Below are 23,882 nucleotides of genomic sequence, written 5' to 3' on the forward strand. Positions count from 1 at the left end.
TTCGATTGAGATAGGTTATGATTTTATTCTATATCATAGATAAACTCTTACTAGTGATTGATATTCATTGAGTAATATGTGAAGTTTACTACGCATTTAATTGTTGTGGTTTGGATGGTTTATATGTTGTTGTGATTGGTCTGAAATTCCAAGACCGTGGAATCCATAATCTTTAACTTTCCCTTTCAAAAATGGTGCCTTGAATAAAGAAGGCTTAATAAAATATTGTTAATGAAGTGGAATGTAATCATAAAGAATGATAAATTAATTCTATTTGGATCGGGTGTTATATTCCGACACGGTATATTTGGATCTGGTGTCACGTTCTGACATGGTATATTTGGATTGGGTGTCACATTCTGGAATGGTAATATTAAAGGAAAATAAATTAAAATGAATTAATACTACCCAATCTCCAAAACCTCAGTTTTCAAAGAAGTGTGATGTGGAGGCTTGAGTCCTCATATGTGATCTTGATATTGTTGACTAGTTATGTAATTGTTTATTGGTTTCAACCTGTTAAGTGTTATGGTTGATTTCCCACTATTACTTTATGTATATTGATTTCTATTTTGAGTCGGCCGATGATACCTACTCAGTACATGTTGTCCTGTATTGACCCCTACTTGTATCTTTCTTTGTTTTATTTTGTGGAGTGCAGCGAGTCGTCCATCGGCTTCGACTCGACCTCAGCTCTAGTCCATCTCAAGTTCATCGGATTTAAGGGTGAGCTATTCTTCTAGATCGTGATGGATTCTCTTAGTCATGACATGATGTCCTTAGTGTTCTGACACAAACTATGTCACTTATTTTATTTTAGTGTTTGACATTCTAGACTTAGTATTTTAGAATTATATGTCCTTGATATGATGACTTTTAGATTTTGGGGAACGTTATGTAGTAAACTCTTGTGGATTGTTAATTCTTACTTTATAAGTTTGAACTTCTGCGTTGTTGTTATACTTTATAAGTTGGGGTTCACATCGTTGGTTCTCCCACCTAGGAGGTTAAGGGTGGGTGCCACTCATGGCCCATTTTGGGTCGTGACAACTTTAATACGATACGGATTGGGACAACCCTCAAACTATAAATCAACAATCTAACAACTTGTTAGAATATCAAATAACTTTTAATAAATTAGAAGAAAGTTTAGACATGATTAAACAAAAGCTAGAACAATGTTTTTCTGAAAATCCCTTAGAATTTTGGGAATAAAATAAGATAGAAGCCAAGTTAGAAATGAAAGATAAAGATAAAATTATTAGAGTGAAACCAATGAGATACAACCCCGATGACCAAGAAGAATTCCAAAAATAGATTAAGGATTTATTAAGTTTTAGAATAATAAGACCTAGTAACTTCCCTCATAGTTCACCAGCCTTTATGGTTAAAACCCATACAGAGATAGTTCGAAATACACCAAGGATGGTTATTAATTATAAAAAATTAAATGATAATACTATATTTGATGGATATTTTCTAGCATATAAAGAAAGTCTAATTAATAGAACTACTAACAAAAAGATATTTTCTAAGTTTCATTGTAAAAGCAGATTTTGGCAAATAAAAATGAATAAAGATAGTATTCATTATATTGCCTTTTCCACCCCGCAAGGGCAATATGAATGGTTAGTTATGCCATTTGGATTAAAAAATGTCCCACAGATATTTCAAAGAAAAATGGATAATATTTTAAAAGATTATGACTATATATTTGTCTACGTTGATGATATTTTAGTTTTGTCTGATAGCCTCGAAGAACAACTGATACACCTAAATAAGTTTACTAACTTATGATTAGAAAATTGATTAGAACTTTCTAAAAAGAAAGGAAGCTTATTAAAAAATAAGATAGGAGAAAATTTATGTAGATATAATTTCGGAACCTTTTCAGATACACAAACTAGATATCATATTAATGAAAAAGAATTGTTAACCGTAGTAAAATATTGTCAAAAATTATATTATTTCTTACTACCAAAATGATTTACCCTCAGAACAGATAATACCCAAGTAAAACCTTTTGTTCACAACAATCTTCCTTCTAAACCAGAATATAAATGATTTATCAGATGGCAAATGCTTTTGTCTGAATATTCCTTTGATATTAAAATTATTCTCTCTAATAAAAATCTTGCAGCAAATTTTCTCACAAGAGAAGGACAACGATGTTAAGCAACAAATGATGATACATTTGGAAGATATCAATAAATGCTTTGACGATATTTAGACTACAGTCTCAGATATTATCGAAATTGTCAATTTCGACTGCGACCCCAAGATTTCTAATAAATTAATCAGCTTATGTGCAAAGATAACATCCAAAGTTGGACAATATGGAGATAATTATGATATGATCAACAGCCTGATCAAAATTAAAAAAATCTGATAATACTACTACTACTAATGATAAATATGTACAAATGTCTTTTAGGCCTCAAAAGCGTTCAAAAGAAATACCGATTGGATCTATTGAAGAAAGATTAAATGCACTACAATCCCAGGTTGAAGGACAAGAAATAATAATGAGAGATTTATTTTCTCTCAAAAATATGCCTACTCTCCTCAGGAGATTAGATATTGGTATGATTTCGGTGCAATCAATTTGATATACTTAACTACTCCTGATTTTACCAAAATTGATAGACTCCCTAGATGGATAAAAATAGTGTTCGTGATTGTTACCTAAACAATCCCACTATCATCCCAAAAGATACACTTGCTCTTAAATTCTTCTCAGTAGGACCAGATTATTTTAAAGAAGAAAGATACCCAACTTATCATTTAATCCAGTTGGGAAAATAAACCAATTTTTATATTATTCAAAATGATAAAACTACTAAAGAATTTAATAAATTCACTGAAAATGATATTCATTATCGAAGAGCCATAGGACTCAGAATAATTCTACAAGGAATAGATAGTTATTCTAAAAGAGGTTTCAGGACCTATGGAGGAGAAAAATACACTTCTCAGTCATGATAGCACCAGCAAGGAATCCTCTACCAACTGCTGCTCGATATTTACAGACAAAATACAATATGATAGAAAAAGAAATTTTGAAATCAAACCCTCAGGCTCAAAAAAGATTATGCCATCTCAGGCAACGTGTGAAGGGTACTTGTGACTTTTGTTCCACGAGAAAGGAAAAAATGATAAAAGACGCAATGTCCACCTCATCTGTACCAAAAATATCATTTCTAGTGGCATCATTTAAGTTTTGCCAAAATCTTAACACACTATTTAATAGACTTCATTCTATAAAATGTTTAGTGGTGTCATAATCCATTTTGTTTACTGTTACTACTATCCTTAAAGAAGTTTCCCATTTATCTATAGCTTCTTCAGTATTATTAAATACTATAGACTTTAAAATTTGAAATAACTTGATAATGACCTTATCCCTATCCTAAACATCTAAGGAAATTAAAGACTTTACTATCTTACAAAATTACAAAAGTGTCATCTTTCTCTTATCTTCTACGTATACTTTTCTATCTACTTAAAACTTATTACAAAATGACAAAAATGTTAGCTATTAGTCACTATCATATCTTATTACAAAAAGACAAAAGAGGTCTTTATCATCTTTATCTACCTTATCTTCTCATTTCTTCTTTTCTTCTTATCTTCTGCATCCTTATCTTCTACATCGTTTTAATCCTTATCTCTTTTTCCACGCGTCCAGACTTTATTCGGATGAGGTGGACATTGCGTCTTCTACCATTTTTTCCTTTCTCGTGGAACAAAAGTCACAAGTACCCTTCACATGTTGCCTGAGCTGGCATAATCTTTTTTGAGCCTGAGGGCTTGATTTCAAAATTCCTTTTTTTATCATATTATATTTTATCTGTAAATATCGGGCAGTAGCTGGTAGAGTATTCCTTGCTGGTGCTATCATGATTGAGGTGTATTTTTTCTCCTCCATAGGTCTTGAAACCTTTTTTAGAACAACTATCTATTCCTTGTAGAATTATCCTGAGTCCTATGGCTCTTCGATAATGAATATCATTTTCAGTGAATTTATTAAATTCTTTAGTAGTTTTATCATTTTGAGTAATATAAAAATTGATTGACTTTCCCAACTGGATTAAATGATAAGCTGGGTATCTTTCTTCTTTAAAATAATCTGGTCCTACTGAGAAGAATTTAAGAACAAGTGTATCTTTTGGGTGATAGTGGAATTGTTTAGGTAACAATCACGAACACCATTTTTTATCCATCTAGAGAGTCTATCAAATTTTGGTAAAATCAGTAGTAATTAGGTATATCGAATTGATTGCACCGAAATCATACCAATATCTAATCTCCTGAGGAGAGAAATCTTGCAGAAAATTAATTCGAGGATAAATTCCTCCAAAATTAACATATCTTGTAGGCGTATTTTTGAGAGAAAATAAATCTCTCATTATCATTTCTTGTCCTTCAACCTGGGGTTGTAGTGCATTTAATCTTTCTTCAATGGATCCAATCGATGTTCCTTTTGAAGGCTTTTGAGGCCTAAAAGGCATTTGTACATATTTATCATTAGTAGTACTAGTATTATCAGATTTTTTAATTTTGATCAGGTTGTTGATCATATCATAATTATCTCCATATTGTATGACTTTGGACATTATCTTTGCACATAAGATGATTAATTTATCAGCAATCTTGGGGTCGCAGTCAAAATTGGAAATTTCGATAATATCTGAAACTGTAGTCTGAATATCGTCAAAACATTTATTGATATCTTCCAGATGTATCATCATTTATTGCTTAACATCGTTGTCCATCTCTTGTGAGAAAATCTGTTGCAAGATCTTTATTAGAGCGAGTAATTTCAATATCAAAGGAATATTCAGACACAAGCATTTGTCATCTGATAAATCATTTATATAGGTTTAGACGGAAGATTATTGTGAACAAAGGCTTTTACTTGGGTATTATCTTTTCTGAGGGTAAATCGTTTTGGTAGTAAGAAGTAATATAATTTTGTCAACATTTTACTATGTCTAGCAATTCTTTTTCATTAATATGATATCTAGTTTGTGTATCTGAAAAAGTTCCAGAACAATATCTACATATACTTTCTCCTATCTTATTTTTAATAATATCATAATCTATCTTTTTTAATACTCCGCTCTAGCACTGTTCCGAAGTATTTGTTTCTAAAATTAAACCATCACTATCTTTTGGTAATTGTAATTTTGGTAAGTTTTTACAAATAGATTTAATATCTTTAAACTTTTTCATTAAGACTTCATTAAATTCAAAGCTCTTATCCTTTTTTAATAATTGTTGAAATGGCTTTCTTAGTTCAGCCAAATTTTGAATATAATCCGAAGCATAGTTAAGTATTTCTAAAAAGCTTTGTACTTGCTTTTTATCAATTAATTTATCTGGGAAAAAAGATATCTTTTTGATGATATGGCTTTGTAATTTTATACCATTTCCGTCAATTATCATTCCTAAAAATTCTAAAGGATTTTCTGAAAAATATTGTTCTAGCTTTTGTTTAATCATGTCTAAACTTTCTTTTAATTTATTAAAAGTTATTTGATAATCTAACAAGTTGTTAGATTGTTGATTTATAGTTTAAGGGTTGTCTCAATCTGTATCGTATTGAAGTAAAGGAGTACTTTTTGGAAAAATTGGTTTATTTTGATATCCTATATCACCACGCTGGGTTGTGCGGGGTTTAAAGTGAATAGGTAATCTTTTGGAGTAAGCAGTTTTAAATCGTTTACCACAATAATATGTTGTCAAGGAGTTTTGAATTTTATTTGAAATAAAACTCTATCATATAAAATAGTATGAAATATTTCTAAAAAGTTGTTTCCTAACAGAAACATTTTGTCCAGTATTATGGAAATAAAATGGAGGACATTTTATTAGAAAATATCCTAGTAGTATAATCGGTTGAGCAATGCCTTTAGACATTGTTACGATATTACTAGATATATCTTTTTCCTTAGTAATGGGTAGTTCTTGATGGTATTCTTTGGGGAATACTTCTGATCTAAAGCAACATATTCCTAATCCATTATCTATATAGGCAGCAAAATATTCTGCTTTGTAATCTTTATAAGTTATTCCTATTGATATATAGATACTATATGGACTTGTCATTTTGATATGAAAATTATCTTATCATTGTAAGTAATCTTGATACTATGATCAAGTATATTATATGGTTTTACACTATCTAGGAAAGTGGTTCCTAGCAGTATTTTTAATATATCATTATTTCCTTCTAGTTCAACCAATAGTCTTATAGGTATAGTGTTATCTTTGAATTTTAAAATGGTTTCTATCATGTTTGTTATTTCATGTCTTTTTCCATTAAAATCAGTATAAAGATGATTATCTTTTAGTTTATATTGTCAGAGATGGTTACATAGCCTAAGGCTAATGTAATTTCCACTAGCTCCTGTATCTAATAGGATGTTGATGGGAGTAAATTGTATACTATTAAAATATTCTCCTTTTATCTTATAATTTTTTATTTCATCATTTTTTTTGCTTCTAAGATAGGTTGTCTAACTCTTTTTGATTGTGTTCTTCTTATCATTGCTGCAGGGTTTATGACACAATTTTCCTCAAAGAATAATCGAGATGTGGAATCTTATTGGTTGTACAAAGGTTTAGATTGAAAATCTAAATCTAACGGCGTATCTTCTATTTCTTATATCTGGGTTATACTAGGCATTTGTATCTGACTAAGTTCCTCAAATAGATGAGGATAATCTATTGTCTCTCTTATGGAAAAACAATCTGAATGATGTGTATTAGAAACAGCATATGAGATTACATATGTTATCGAATAGGGTCTATTGTATTTGTGAAAGAAATTTTTTCTGTTAAAATCTTGTATTAAGCTTAAAGTTTTATCAAAGTCTTCATCTAGAAGATGGTATAAAGTTCTAGGATAAACATTAAATTTAATCTTTATGTATTGTAAATTTTCTCGTAGTATTTCTAAGCAGGCTTTTTTCCTGTTTATTATCCTATTATTTATAATAACTTATGCTGAGTAATTAGGTTTGAATATATAAGGGTACTCTAGTTTACAAATTTTCATTAAATGAGCAACATGACTAAAAATTAAAGTCCATAAATTGCACTTATTCTTCAAATTCAATGATTTCTAATTTTTGATCATGCTACTTATTTCTTGGTGATTTTATTTAAGTATAAGAGTCGAGTAAAATAAAACACCAAAAGTATTCTATCTAACTTAAAAGCATTGATTAATCTTATTCAAACACTACAAAAAAAATTAAGTTATTTTAACCTTAAGAAATATTTAAATAAGTTTAAGAAAAAATATTTTAAAAAGAGAAAGGCTAGATATTACAAAAAGAAAGAATATACACGATATCAAAAACCTTTTTACAAAAGGAATAATAAAAGAAAAAATACAAAAGGATGCAGATGTTACTACTGTAAAGAGATAGGACACTATGCCAATAGATGTCCAAAGAAATTTGCTAATAATAACAATAAAATAGAAATCGATGACTATATCAAAGAAATAATAAATTTAGAAGAATTTATACAACTAAATAATTTTGAAGAAGTTGAATCAGACAATACAATTTTTATATTAACTGATACGGATTATTATTCCTCATCAGAAAAGGACAGTCAAAGTGAATAATGAAATAGAAACAGTTCAGGATATAATAGAAGAAACGATAGAACAAATACGAGAATAGAAACAAGATATTCTTATAGATAAAAGAAAAATAAAACAAATACAAAAAAAATGTTTTCTTTAACGAATTACTCAGCATTTGACGTAAATATATTTGAAAGATTTGTATTAAGAAAAAGACAACATCATTTATTTTATGGATTAAATCTTCACGAAAGAGCTTTAGAAGTTTCTATTACTTCTAATAAGGTAATGACACATTTGTTATCTAAAATAGATATTCAAGATAAATTATAAAAAATAAAAATGGAAATAAAGAATACACTAGAATGGATACACATAGGAGCAATCCATATAATAATAAAATCTACCTTTAAAGAAGGATTAGATACCCCAATAGATTTAGTTATTATAGATAATAGGATAATAAACAGGAAAGAAGCCTGCTTAGGAATACTACGAGGAAATTTACAATACGGAAAGATTAAATTTAATGTTTATCCTAGAATTTCATACCATCTTCTAAATAAAGACTTTGATAAAACTCTAAGCTTAATACAAGATTTTAAGAGAAAACATTTCTTTCACAAATACAATAGACCCTATTTGATAACATATGTAATCTCATATGCTGTTTCTAATACACATCATTCAGATTGTTTTTCCATAAGAGAGACAATAGATTATCCTCATCTATTTGAGGAACTTAGTCAGATACAAATGCCTAGTATAACCCAGATATAAGAAATAGAAGATACGCCGTTAGATTTAGATTTTCAATCTAAACCTTTGTACAACCAATAAGATTCCACATCTCGATTATTCTTTGAGGAAAATTGCGTCATAAACCCTGCAGCAATGATAAGAAGAACACAATCAAAAAGAGTTAGACAACCTATCTTAGAAGCAAAAAAAATGATGAAATAAAAAATTATAAGATAAAAGGAGAATATTTTAATAGTATACAATTTACTCCCATCAACATCCTATTAGATACAGGAGCTAGTGGAAATTACATTAGCCTTAGGCTATGTAACCATCTCTGACAATATAAACTAAAACATAATCATCTTTATACTGATTTTAATGGAAAAAGACATGAAATAACAAACATGATAGAAATCATTTTAAAATTCAAAGATAACACTATACCTATAAGACTATTGGTTGAACTAGAAGGAAATAATGATATATTAAAAATACTGCTAGGAACCACTTTCCTAGATAGTGTAAAACCATATGATATACTTGATCATAGTATCAAGATTACTTACAATGATAAGATAATTTTCATATCAAAATGACAAGTCCATATAGTATCTATATATCAATAGGAATAACTTATAAAGATTACAAAGCAGAATATTTTGCTGCCTATATAGATAATGGATTAGGAATATGTTGCTTTAGACCAGAAGTATTTCCCAAAGAATACCATCAAGAACTACCCATTACTAAGGGAAAAGATATATCTAATAATATCGTAACAATGTCTAAAGGCATTGCTCAACCGATTATACTACTAGGAAATTTTCTAATAAAATGTCCTCCATTTTATTTTCGTAATACCAGACAAGATGTTCTATAGGAAACAACTTTTTAGAAATGTTTCATACTATTTTATATGATAGAGTTTTATTTCAAATAAAATTCAAAACTTCTTGCCAACATATTATTGTGGTAAAACTGTCACGACCCGAATCTATTCAAGTAAGGAAGAACGTGCCTCCACAAAGGTAAGAACACCACCATCCTCTGAAATCTGCAACTGGAAAAGGCTATTAGCCAGCCTATGAACATCTCTAGCCAATGGTCGCTCCTCAACTCAAATCGCCGCAAGATTCCCCATTCTAGAGGACTTCCTACTCAAGGCATCCACTATCATATTGGCTTTTTCTGGGTGATACAAAATAGTCGTGTCGTAGTCCTTCAGCAACTCAAGCCATCTACATTGCCTCAAGTTTAGATTCCTCTGACTGAATATATACTGAAGACTCCTATGATTGGTGAAGACCTCACAATGCACACCGTATAGGTAATGACGCCAAAACTTAAGCACAAAGACCACGGCTGCTAACTCCAAATCATGAGTAGGATAATTTTTCTCATGGGCCTTCAACTATCTCAAAGCATAGGCAACGACTTTCCCCTTTTGCATCAACACTCTGACAAAACCAACACCGAAAGCATCACAGTATACAGTAAATCTCACACCCTCCTCGAGTAGTATCAAAACTGGAGCCGAAGTCAATAAATTCTTGACCTTTTGGAAGCTCGCCTCACACTCATCGGACCAATGAAAATCCATGGCCTTCTAAGTCAATCTAGCCAGTAGAGCTGTAATAGTGGAGAAGCCCTACATGAACAGGCTGTAATAATCGAATAACCCAATAAAACTATGAATCTTAGTGGGAGAAGTAGGCCTTGTCCAACCTCTAACTACCTCAATCTTAGCTGGATCCACTCTAATCCCTTCTTTAGACACCACGTGTTCTAAGAATGTCATAGAATCAAGTCAAAATTCACACTTGGAGAACTTTGCATACAACCTTTCTTCCCTCAACTTCTGAAGTACCAACCTCAAATGACGGACATGATCTACCTCAGTCTTGGAATACACCAAGATGTCATCAATGAATATTATCATAAAAGAATCCAAGTATGGGCAAAACACTTCTTTTATCAACTCTATGAATGTTGCGGAGGCATTGGTCAACCCAAATGACATCACCAAGAACTCATAGTGACCATAACGAGTCCGAAAAGCTATCTTCGAGATATCTGACACCCTAATCTTCAACTGATGATAACCGGACCTCAAGTCTATTTTGGAAAACAATGTCTCTCCCTGTAGCTGATCAAACAAATCATCAATATGGGGAAGACGATACTTATTTTTAATAGTTACCTTGTTCAACTGCCTGTAATCGATACACATCCTCATAGTCCCATCTTTTATTTTACAAATAGAACTGGTGCACCCCAAGGCGACACACTAGGGCTAATAAACCCCTTACTCAGCAAGTCTTGCAACTGATCCTTCAACTCAATTGAAGCCATGCGATATGGAGTAATAGAAATGCGTTTAGTGCCATGCTCTAAGTCAATAGTAAAATCAATGTCCTTATCTGGAGGAACACCAGGAAGATCAGTAGGAAATACATCAGAAAACTCCCTAACCATTGAAATAGTCTCTATAGGAGGTGACTCAATACTGGTATCCCAAATAAAGGCCAAATAAGACATACACCCTCTATCAATCAACCTCTAAGCACGAATATATGAGATAACCTTATTGGGATAGGAGCCACTAGTATCCTTTCACTCAATCCTCGCGGCAGCAGGTATCGCTAAGGTAATAGTTTTAGCATAACAATCGAGAATAGTATGATGGGGAGAAAGTTAATCCATACCCAATATCACATCAAAATCTACCATCCCTAGAATAATCATATCTACCCAAGTATTATACCCGACCAAGGAAATAAGACAAGATTGATATACTTGATCCACCACTAAGGGTTCACCCACGGGTATAGAAACATGAACGGGCACAGAAATATGATCACATGTCAAATCAAAGTCAGATGCAAAATAGGAAGACACATAGGAAAATATAGATCCTAGATCAAATAATACAGATGCAGGTCGATAGCAGATTGGGATAATACCTGTGATAACTACATCAGAAGCATCAGCCTCGGGTCTCTAGAAAAGTATAACACTGAGCTCCCCTACCACCTCCAACCTTCCCAACACCTCTACCTCATCCTTGAGGGACTATAGCACCACCAGCACCCCTACTAGGAGTGCGACCACCTCTACTAGTCTGGGCTCTACCTCAACCTCTGACTGGCGGTGCTGGTCCTCTAACTATAACTGAAGAACTAGGATGGGTTCCTCCTAGACCCTAAGATGTACACTGCCATGAAAGATGATCTAGATCACCACAAGTATAATATGCTCTTCCATGCAAAAACCTCTGTGATGAACCTGAAGATCTTGTATAACCACCCCGGCTCACCAACCTCTGTTGTGACCCTTAGTAACTCTGACCTATGTTGTAGGACCCATGAGGTGTTTGACCATTCTTAGAAACCAGGATAGATGCATGAACTGGTCCTCTACATTGAAAGGAACCACATCCTCTATAGGACCCTCTACCTCCAAATAAAGTACCCGAAAACTGACCAGAAGCATGGGCCTTCTTGGGGTCCCCGAACTCCTTTTTCTCCATCAACTCTACCTCCTTGGCAGCACCCATAATGGACTGGAAGAAATCTCCCTCACGGGCGGGTTGAAAAACCATTGTACAAATGGTATAGTTCATTCCTCGCACAAACCTGCAAATCCATTCTGTCTCATCAGGAAGGACAATTATGGCATGTATGGAAACCTGGTAGAAACAAGTCTCATATTCAACAACTGTAAGACCCTCCTGCCTTAAATTCTCGAACCATAATCGGCTCTCCTCCTTCATACTCCAGGGGACAAAATGGTCATAAAAGGCACTAGCAAACTCATCCCAAGTCATCTGGGGTAACCCAACTAGCCTAGAAGTCATATACACTCTCCATCACTCTCTAGCTGGTCCACGTAACTGGAGTGTAGTATAATGAACTCCATGAGTCTCATCTAACCCTACTGCCTCCAACAACTCTCGGTACATGGTCAAGAACTCATGTGCATCTTCAGCCTTCCCACCCTGAAACTGTGGTGGGTCTATTTTTTGGAACCTCTTATGTCGGCATTGCTTATCGTCAGTCAACATGGCTAGAGGTGCACTTTGGGCTCCCCCTACCTGTACTCCATCCTCATCTACTCTAGGGCCTGCAAGTGGCTGATGCTGCCCTAGGGTCTGAGCTCCTACTCTAGTCTAAGAACCCTCTAGTGTACCATTCGCCCTCACATTCTGATTAAATCCTTCGAGCGTATCCAATACTCGATCAAAGTGGCCCAAAGCAATGGTGTAGTAGTAGGATCTGGAGGGACATGTTCCTCTCTAGCATCAATCTGTGGATCAAGAGAAGCCTCTATAGCATGACCTCTAGCTGGCGCCGCTCCTCGGGCATGACCTCTGTATGCTGCAACAACCCAAACACGGACTCTAGCTCAGCCTCTATCTCTACATCTAGTTGAGGTTCCAATATCAACCTCAGGAAGTGTCTCCCTTCCTCTACCTCTGGCCATAGTCCTGGTCCTAGCCATCTGTCAGAAGGGACACGCAAAAATTCAGTACCAACACAACACGCACCATACAGAGTGAAAGAACAAAGGGAAAATTTCCTAAAATCCTCATAGACTCTCGAAGATAAGTACAAACATCTCCGTACTGATCCTCAAGACTCTATTTAAACTCGGCTTGTATACACGTGATACTTATGAACCTGGGGCTATGATACCATTTTGTCACACCCCGAATCCGGGTATGATGGCACTTATCTCAACCCACTGAGACAAGTTAGCCTAAAACTCAACGGAAAGTAAATGCAGAAGTAATTGAGATAAAACAAGGTTTAACTTAGTCAAAAACAAATAAATAATCTCAAAATCCCCCAAGACTGGTTGTCACGTATACAAGCCACTAATAAATTACCGAAATACGAAAGAAAATACAGTCACAATGTCTTTGTCTCTAGAGTAGGATTAAAACATAATAAAAGAGTAAAAGTGTCTGCTAGATGTATGTAATAACTACCTCCACACTTGAAATGATAGCCTCGGATGTGGTGGAAACACTAGAAGATCAAATAAGTATGGGATCACAACCTACACAAGTGTAGAAGCAAGGGGTGAGTACCAAACAACATGGTACTCACCAAGTGGATAATTAAAACTAAGCAAAGCTCAATAGATACAAGTACTCTTGTCCTACCAACCGAACCTCCTTAACTACAACCTGCATAAAACCAGCGCAACTCAACACTTGTACAATAATAACACTAATACTCCATGAATACTCATCAATAGTCTCATTAATGAATTATATCAAGTTAAGTTCAACATATACCGAGCAATAAAGGGGTAAACATGAATTCACAAATATCAACAAAATCCAATGCAATGCAATTGGACATGTAAAATGACTATGTTGATGTGAGATAGACAATAATAATTTTTCCTATCTCACATCAACATAGTCATTTCACATCATCTCATTGTATTGCATCGCATTTTGTTGATATTTGTGAATTCGTGTTTACCCCTTTATTGCTCGGTATATGCTGAACTTGACTTGATATGATTTATTGATAAAACTATTGATGAGTATTCATGGACTGTATTACTATTATTATTTTACAAGTGTAGAGTTGAGATGGTTTTATGCAGGTTGTAGTTAAGGAGGTTCGGTTGGGAGGACAAGAGTACTTGTATCTATTGAGCTTTGCTTAGTTTTAGTTGTCCACTTGCTGAATACCGTGCTATTTGGTACTCACCCATTGCTTCTACACTTGTGTACGTTATGCGCCCGGACTTGTTTGATCTCCTAGTGTTTCCACCACATCTGAGGCTATCATTTCGAGTGTTGAGGTAGCTGTTACATCCATCTAGCGGATACCTCTTACTCTTTTATTATCTTTTAGTCCTACTCTAGAGATAAAGACATTATGACTATATTTTCTTTCGTACTTCAGTAAGTTATTAGTGTCTTTTATACATGACAACCAGTCTTGGGGGATTTTGAGATTATTTATTTGTTTTTGACTAAGTTAAACCTTGTTTTATCTCAATTACTTCCGCATTTACTTTCCATTAAATTTTAGGCTAACTTGTCTCGGTGGGTTGAGATGAGTGCCATCACACCCGAATTCGAGTCGTGACAAAAATGATTTAAAACTTCTTACTCTAAAAGATTACCTATTTACTTTAAAACCCACATAGCCCAGTGTGGTGATATAAGATATCAAAATAAACCGATTTTTCCAAAAAGTACTCCTTTGCTTTAATACGATACTGATTGGGACAACCCTCAAACTATAAATCAACAATCTAACAACTTGTTAGAATATCAAATAACTTTTATTAAATTAGAAGAAAGTTTAGACATGATTAAACAAAAGCTAGAATAATGTTTTTTAGAAAATCCCTTAGAATTTTGGGATAAAAATAAGATAGAAGCCAAGTTAGAAATGAAAGATAAAGATAAAATTATTAGAGTGAAACCAATGAGATACAACCCTGATGACCAATAAGAATTCGAAAAACAGATTAAAGAATTATTAAGTCTTAGAATAATAAGACCTAGTAACTCCCCTCATAGTTCACCATCCTTTATGGTTAAAAACCATGCAGAGATATACGAAATAAATCAAGGATGGTTATTAATTATAAAAAATTAAATGATAATACTATATTTGATGGATATTTTCTACCACATAAAGAAAGTCTAATTAATAGAACTACTAACAAATATATATTTTCTAAGCTTGATTGTAAAAGTGAATTTTGGCAAATAAAAATAAATAAAGATAGTATTCCCTACACTGTTTTCTCAACCCCTCAAGGACAATATGAATGGTTAGTCATGTCATTTGGATTAAAAAATGCACCACAGATCTTTCAAAGAAAAATAGATAATATCTTTAAAGATTATGACTATATATTTGTTTATGTTGATGATATTTTAGTTTTGTCTGATATCCTCGAAGAACACCTGATACACCTAAATAAATTTACTAACTTATGGTTAGAAAATAGATTAGCACTTTCTAAAAAGAAAGCAAGCTTATTAAAAAATGAGATATAATTTTTAGGAATGATAATTGACGGAAACAGTATAAAATTACAAAGCCATATCATCGAAAAGATATCTATTTTCCCAGGTAAATTAGTCGATAAAAAGCAAGTACAAAGCTTTTTATAAATACTTAACTATGCTTCGGATTATATTCAAAATTTGGCTAAACTAAGAAAGTCATTTTAAGAATTATGAAAAAATGATAAGAGCTTTGAATTTAATGAAGTCTTAATGAAAAAGTTAAAAGATATTAAATCTATTTATAAAAACTTACCAAAATTACAATTATCAAAAAATAGTGATGATTTAATTTTAGAAACAGATGCTTCGGAACAGTGCTGGAGCAGAGTATTAAAAAAGATAGATTATGATCTTAATAAAAATAAGATAGGAGAAAGTTTATGTAGATATTGTTCCAGAACTTTTTTAGATACACAAACTAGATATTATATTAATGAAAAAGAATTGTTAGCTGTAGTAAAAAGTTGTCAAAAATTATATTACTTCTTACTACCAAAACGATTTACCCTCAGAAAAGATAATACCCAAGTAAAAGCCTTTGTTCACAATAATCTTCCGTCTAAACCTGAATATAAACGATTTATCAGATGACAAATGCTTGTGTCTGAATATTCCTTTGATATTGAAATTACTCGCTCTAATAAAAATCTTGCAACAGATTTTTTTCACAAGAGATGGACAACGATGTTAAGCAATAAATGATGATACATCTGGAAGATATCAATAAATGCTTTGACAATATTCAGACTACAGTTTCAGATATTATCAAAATTTCCAATTTTGACAGCGACCCCAAGATTGCTGATAAATTAATCATCTTATGTGCAAAGATAATGTCCAAAGTCATACAATATGGAGATAATTATGATATGATCAACAGCCTGATCAAAATTAAAAAATCTGATAATACTTGTACTACTAATGATAAATATGTACAAATGTCTTTTAGGCCTCAAAAGCCTTCAAAAGGAATATCGATTGGATCCATTGAAGAAAGATTAAATGCACTACAACCCCAGGTTGAAGGACAAGAAATGATAATGAGAGAGTTATTTTCTCTCAAAAATACGCCTACAAGATATGTTAATTTTGGAGGAATTTATCCTCGAATTAATTTTCTGCAAGATTTCTCTCCTCAGGAGATTAGATATTGGTATGATTTCGGTGCAATCAATTCGATATACCTAATTACTACTGATTTTACCAAAATTTGATAGACTCTCTAGATGGATAAAAAATGGTGTTCGTGATTGTTACCTAAACAATTCCACTATCACCCAAAAGATATACTGGTTCTTAAATTCTTCTCAACAGGATCAGATTATTTTAAAGAAAAATGATACCCAGCTTATTATTTAATCCAGTTGGGAAAATCAACTGATTTTTGTATAACTCAAAATGATAAAACTACTAAAGAATTTTATAAATTTACTGAAAATGATATTCATTATCGAAGAGCCATAGGACTCAAGATAATTCTACAAAGAATAGATAGTTGTTCTAAAAATGATTTTAGGACCTATGGAGGAGAAAAAATACACTCCTCAATCATGATAGCACCAGCAAGGAATACTCCACCAGCTGCTGCCCGATATTTACAAACAAAATACAATATGATAGAAAAAGAAATTTTGAAATCAAGCCCTTAGGCTTAAAAAAGATTATGCCAGCTCAGGCAACATGTGAAGATGTAACGACCCATTAGGTCGTTTTGAGTATTAGGACTTTTTATTTCATAAAAGACTCATCCCGTAAATTTTTAATGGGTATTTGGACTATTCGATAAACCATGGCTATTTAGTTAAGGGATAAATTTAAATAACTAATTTAATTAATGGGCTAAGTTGATAATTGAATTAATACTCTATATCACGTATTCTATATTTATTCAAATAAAGTGGAATAGGGTTTAATATTTTAATTTTCCATTACTACACAAAACTGAAACGAGAAAAGAGAGAAGACGAAACATACATGCGGACGACGGAAGCAGCCGAAGGTAACCACCGAAGTCCCTGTAATGTTATAAGGATGTATTAGTATATTGTATTATTGACTTGAGGGAAAAGGAACGGAAATTCCAAGAAATTTTAGGTGCTAAAGTAGTCACTTCTCGTTTTTGGTTTTAGGATGGGAACAAATTTTAGTTTTCTTTATTAGGAACAATTGGAGGCTTCTTCAGGTAAAGGAATATATATATATATATATATATATATAACTAATTCCTAATCCCTGTGATTTTATATATGGATAAATGGTCATAGTACTATTATATTAATAATTGAAGTGGATGAGAAATTGAAAGTGCAAACTTTCCATGGTTATTGTAACGTTCTAATTATTTTGGGTGTTCTGAGGGCATCGAGTTTTAGTTTCTATAATTAATTAATGATTAGGTGTAGATGATATATTTTTAGCATTAGGTTTAACGTTCAGCAAAGTTAGGTTAGGTATTGTTTGGTATAATTTGGAATTTACGTTCCTTGTTATTATATTATAAATTAATTTTTTTGACATATTAAGATGGGTAATTAAATATTAGGTGTATTGTATTATATTAATATCTATTAGGTAGATGATATTTGAGAAAATTGAGACTTAACTCTAGGCTTGAGATTTGAAAAATTGATTGTAGTAATATGGGTGTCTACATTCTCGTGTACTTATGAATATTATATATTTGATAGATTAAAATTGGTCTGAGGCATTGAAGAAAGGAAAGACATTGGTGGATTATCTTGCTTTACTTCGATTTTTCGGTTGAGGTAGGTTATGGTTTTATTCTATATCATAGATAGACTCTTAATAGTGATTGATATTCATTAAGTAGGGTGTGAAGGTTACTACACATTTAATTATTGTGGTTTGGATGGTTGATATGTTGTTATGATTAGTCTAAAATCCCGAGGCCATGAAATCCATAATCTTGAACTTGCCCTATCAAAAATGGTGCCTGGAATAAAGAAGGCTTGATGAAATATTGTTAATTAAGTGGAATGTAATCATGAAGAATGATAAATTAATTATATTTGCATCGGGTGTCACGTTCTGACATAGTATATTTGAATCGGGTGTCATGTTCCGACACGGTATATTTGGATCGGGTGCCACATTCTGACACGATATATTTGGATCGAGTGTCACATTCCGGCACGGTAATATTAAAGGAAAATAAATTAAAATGACTTAATACTACCCAATCTCCAAAAACTCATTCTTTCAACAGAGTGTGATGTGGAGGTTTGAGTCCTCATGTGTGATATTGATATTGTTGACTAGTTATATAATTTTTTATTGGTTGCCACCTATTAAGTGTTATGGTTGATTTCCCACTATTATTTTATGTATAGTGATTTCAATTTTGAGTCGGCCAGTGATACCTACTCAGTACGTGTTGTCCTGTACTGGCCCCTACTTCTATCTTTCTTTATTTTATTTTGTGGAGTGCAGCGAGTCTTCTATCGGCTTAGACTCGACCTCAGCTCTAGTCCATCTCAAATTCATCAGATTTAAGGGTGAGCTATCCTTCTAGCTCGTGATGGATTCTCTTAGTCATGACATGATGTCCTTAGTGTTCGGACACAAACTATGTCACTTATTTTATTTTAGTGTTTGACATTCTAGACTTAGTAATTTAGAATTATATGTCCTTGATGTAATGACTTTTAGGTTTTGGGAAAAAACGTATATATTTGAGCTTCTGCGTTATTTTCATATTTATTAGTTGGGGCTTGTATAGTTGGTTCTCCCACCTAGGAGGTTAAGTGTGGGTGCCACTCATGGCCCATTTTGGGTCATGATAGAAGGGTACTTATGAATTTTGTTCCACGAGAAAGGAAAAAATGATAGAAGACGCAATGTCCACCTCATTCGAATAAAGTCTGGACGCATGGAAAAAGAGATAAGGATTAAAATGATGTAGAAGATAAGGATGCAGAAGATAAGAAGAAAAGAAGAAACAAGAAGATAAGGTAGATAAAGATGATAGAGACCTCTTTTGTCTTTTTGTAATAAGATATGATAGTGACTAATAGCTAACATTTTTCTCATTTTGTAATAAGCTTTAAGTGGATAGAAAATTATATGTAGAAGATAAGAGAAAGATGAAACTTTTGTCATTTTGTAAGATAGAAAAGTCTTTTCTTTCCCTAGATGTTTAGGATAGGGATAAGGTTATTATCAAGTTATTTCCAATTTTAAAGTCCGTAGTTAAAGTTCATCTCCTTCGTCTATAATAGGAGACAGTTTGTAAACGAAGGAGGCATCGACTCTTGAAGCCTCTCTCTTTGTAAAATATCCCCATTACAAGATATGAATAAGAACTAAGAAGTTTTTGAGTTACTTTCTTGAGCAAATATTAGTATTACAGTTATAATCTTTTTCTTTTTATAAAAAGACAAGTCTCCCCTTCCATATCACCCTTACGCCTTATTGTAGAAAACGAACTAAGGCTGTGCTGAGTTATGCTGAAGGAACATCAGAGAAGTTACTTATTTTCAGGTTGGGACTATGATGTCCGGTAAAAGTCTCGACGGATACCCGGTGTAATTTTGGTCAAAGCGGGACAGGTATGAAAGCGTGTTGGACCCTTGACTTTTTATTTAAGTTAAGCAATTATACTTTAATAATATTATGCTGCTCTTGAAGGTTACTCTATTTTAATTATTATGTTAATTTTAGAAATAACATATTCCTCCTCAGGAGGCTTAGTTTTACTTGTTAAACAAGACGATTGTATTATTAGATATGAAAATATACCTACCCAGATACTTGACTTATCAAACTAGCCTACCCGAATACTTGATTTATCAAACCAGTGATTTTCTGGATCCCTTCTCCCCATTGGTATCAGAGCCATGATAGATGTTAACCATACTGGGCTGTGCGGGGTTTAAAGTAAATAGATAATCTTTTGGAGTAAGCAGTTTTAAATCATTTTACCACAATAATATAATGTCAAGTAGTTTTGAATTTTATTTGAAATAAAATTCTATCATATAAAACAGTATGAAATATTTCTAAAAAGTTGTTTCCTAATAGAACATCTTGTCTGGTATTATGGAAATAAAATGGAGGACATTTTATTAGAAAGTATCCTAGTAGTATAATCGGTTGAGCAATGCCTTTAGACATTGTTATGATATTATTAGATATATATTTTCTCTTAATAATGAGTAGTTCTTGATGGTATTCTTTAGGGAATACTTCTGGTCTACAACAACATATTTCTGATCCATTATCTATATAGGCAACAAAATATTCTGCTTTGTAATCTTTATAAGTTATTCCTATTGGTATATAGATACTATATGGACTTGTCATTTTGATACGAAAATTATCTTATCATCGTAAGTAATCTTGATACCATGATCAAGTATATCATATGATTTTACACTATCTAGGAAAGTGGTTCCTAGCAGTATTTCTAATATATCATTATTTCCTTCTAGTTCAACCAATAGTCTTATAGGTATAGTGTTATCTTTGAATTTTAAAATGGTTTCTATCATGTTTGTTATTTCATGTCTTTTTCTATTAAAATCAGTATAAAGATGATTATCTTTTAGTTTATATTGTTAGAGATGGTTACATAGCCTAAGGCTAATGTAATTTCCACTAGCTCCTGTATCTAATAGGATGTTGATGGGAGTAAATTGTATACTATTAAAATATTCTCCTTTTATCTTATAATTTTTTATTTCATTATTTTTTTTGCTTCTAAGATAGGTTGTCTAACTCTTTCTGATTGTGTTTTTCTTATCATTGTTGTAGGGTTTATGACTCGAGCTTCCTCAAAGGATAATCGATATGTGGAATCTTGTTGGTTGTACAAAGGCTTAGATTGAAAATCTAAATCTAATGGCGTATCTTCTATTTCTTGTAGCTGGGTTATACTAGGTATTTGTATCTGACTAACTTCCTAAAATAGATGGGGATAATCTATTGTCTCTTTTATGGCAAAGCAATCTGAATGATGTGTATTAGAAATAACATATAAGATTACATATGTTATCGAATAGGGTCTATTGTATTTGTGAAAGAAATCTTTTTTTAAAAATCTTGTATTAAGCTTAGAGTTTTATCAAAGTCTTTATCTAGAAGATGGTATAAATTCTAGGATAAACATTAAATTTAATCTTTCCGTATTATAAATTTCCTTGTAGTATTTCTAAGTAGGCTTCTTTCCTGTTTATTATCCTATTATCTATAATAGCTAATTCTATTGGGGTATCTAATCCTTCTAAAGGTAGATTTTATTATTATCTGGATTGCTCCTATGTGTATCCATCCTAGTGTATTCCTTATTTCCATTTTTATTTTTCGTAATTTATCTTGAATATCTTTTTTAGGTAACAAAGGTATCATTACCTTATTAGAAGTAATAAAAACTTCTAAAGCTCTTTCTTAGATATTTAATCCATAAAATAAATGATGTTGTCTTTTTCTTAATCCAAATCTTTAAAATATATTTACGTCAAATGCTGAGTAATTAGTTAAAGAAACTTTTCTTTTTGTATTTGTTTTAATTTTCTTTTATCTATAAGAATATCTTATTTATATTCTCCTATTTGTTCTATCATTTCTTCTATTATATCTTGAACTATTTCTATTTCATTGTTCATTTTGACTGTCTTCTTCTGACGAAGAATAATAATCCGTATCAGTTAATATAAAAAATGTATCATCTGATTCAACTTCTTCAAAATTATTTAGCTGTATAAATTCTTCTAAATTTATCATTTCTTCGATATCTTCATCGATTTCTATTTGCTTGTTACTATTAGCAAATTTCTTTGGGCATCTATTGGCGTAGTGTCTTATCTCTTTGCAGTGGTAACATCTGCATTCTTTTAGATTTTTTCTTTTATTATTCCTTTTGTAAAAAGGTTTTTGATATCGAGTATATCCTTTCTTTTTGTAATATGTAGCCTTTCTCTTTTTAAAATATTTTTTCTTAAAGAGTTTCTTTTTCTTATATTTTCTTTTAGTCTTCTTTTAATAATAGAGACTTTCATATCCAATCATTATAGGCATTTTAGGATTATCACAACATAGACTTATTATTATTCAGTTCTTTTCTTCCACTTGTGATGGTCTGTGGCCTATGGTTCTGGACTATCGGGTTTAGGCTTACCTATTAGTGGGTTTAGAGAAGGTGCCATCATGACCTGAGAAATCGGGTCTGGCAGTTATAATGGTTCAAAGTATAGAACAAGGTGGCCAAATAATTCAATTGCCTAACTACTTGCTCCTTGGGCATGCACATATTAGCTTTAAGGGTAGTGATCGATCCTTTCATTATATCAACACGCTTGGAAAAAATGTCAACTTTCTTGTTCAAACCTTTCAAAACTCACTTTGATGTATTTAACATAAAAGTGGAAGGTTTTTGGTCCATTTGATCAGCTGGCTCTCATTGGAATATTTAGTTCTTTTTAAAATCTCATACTCTTTTAGGTCAGAGTCTCTTGAGAGAGTTTGATGTTGTGACCTATCCTATTCCTCTAGAGTGGTTGGTTCTACCAATATATAAATGGGGTAACCCAAGGTAGGTGTTTCTTCAAATGCATCAAAGGTTTATATTCACCTTTTTACCCGGGGGCCTCAACATCTCACTTTCAACTGAGCTCAATCATACCAAGATCTTTTGTCATCACATCCGAGCAGAAATAAGGACATTTGCAGTATACACAATTTACTTACAAACATGGGAAAAGGTATTGAAAGGTTGTTTGGTGAGATTTTCTTTGCATTTTTATTGCATCTATTTCACTATATTTTATATGAATGCCTGACATCAAACATTATATGAGGATGTTTGCAACATGGGTAACTCTCTAATCATTTTTGGAAGGCCTAATCCGGTGCAAATAAAATCCATCCATAATTTTACTTTGAAATTCAAATATTGGCGACTGATGTCTCCACTCATAGAAGCCTAGTTATGGTAGACCATTGCAATAAATCCTTCCACCCACTGTAACTGGTTCTGTTTGGTGAAGGCCCTTCTTGTGAGCTCATCCCCATCCTCAATCGGCTTATGACTAAAAAGAGAATTAATAGCAACTAGAGTAACAACAATACCTACCCCACGAACCTTTATAGATGGAAAATTTGATTATTCATCTCTGGTCCTTGAGGTTCATCACATATTTCCTTGCTTGCGTTCGTTGGAGGAAAAGGTTGATGCTAGAGTATTACATAAGCAAAAAAAAATGGGTTCTAAGGAATGTTGAGTACTAGTTCTTTGAAGTAAGCTCCTAGTATGCCAGCAAGAGGCAACCAATCTCGAATAGTGGATTGGTGAAAAATGTTTGAGAACTCACATCCTAATCTTGAAAGATTGAACCCCTATTCTTTTGTGATGGACCATCTTTCCAACAATATCTCATAATTTCCCTTTATTCCTTTAACATAAAACTTTAGTTGTGGTTCATTTGCTTGTATAGCAGGTGTCTTATCTTTAATTTTAGCTCAGGAAGT

The sequence above is a fragment of the Solanum dulcamara genome, chromosome 3 (genome assembly GCF_947179165.1).
Source record: "Solanum dulcamara chromosome 3, daSolDulc1.2, whole genome shotgun sequence".
NCBI classification, from domain to species: domain Eukaryota; kingdom Viridiplantae; phylum Streptophyta; class Magnoliopsida; order Solanales; family Solanaceae; genus Solanum; species Solanum dulcamara.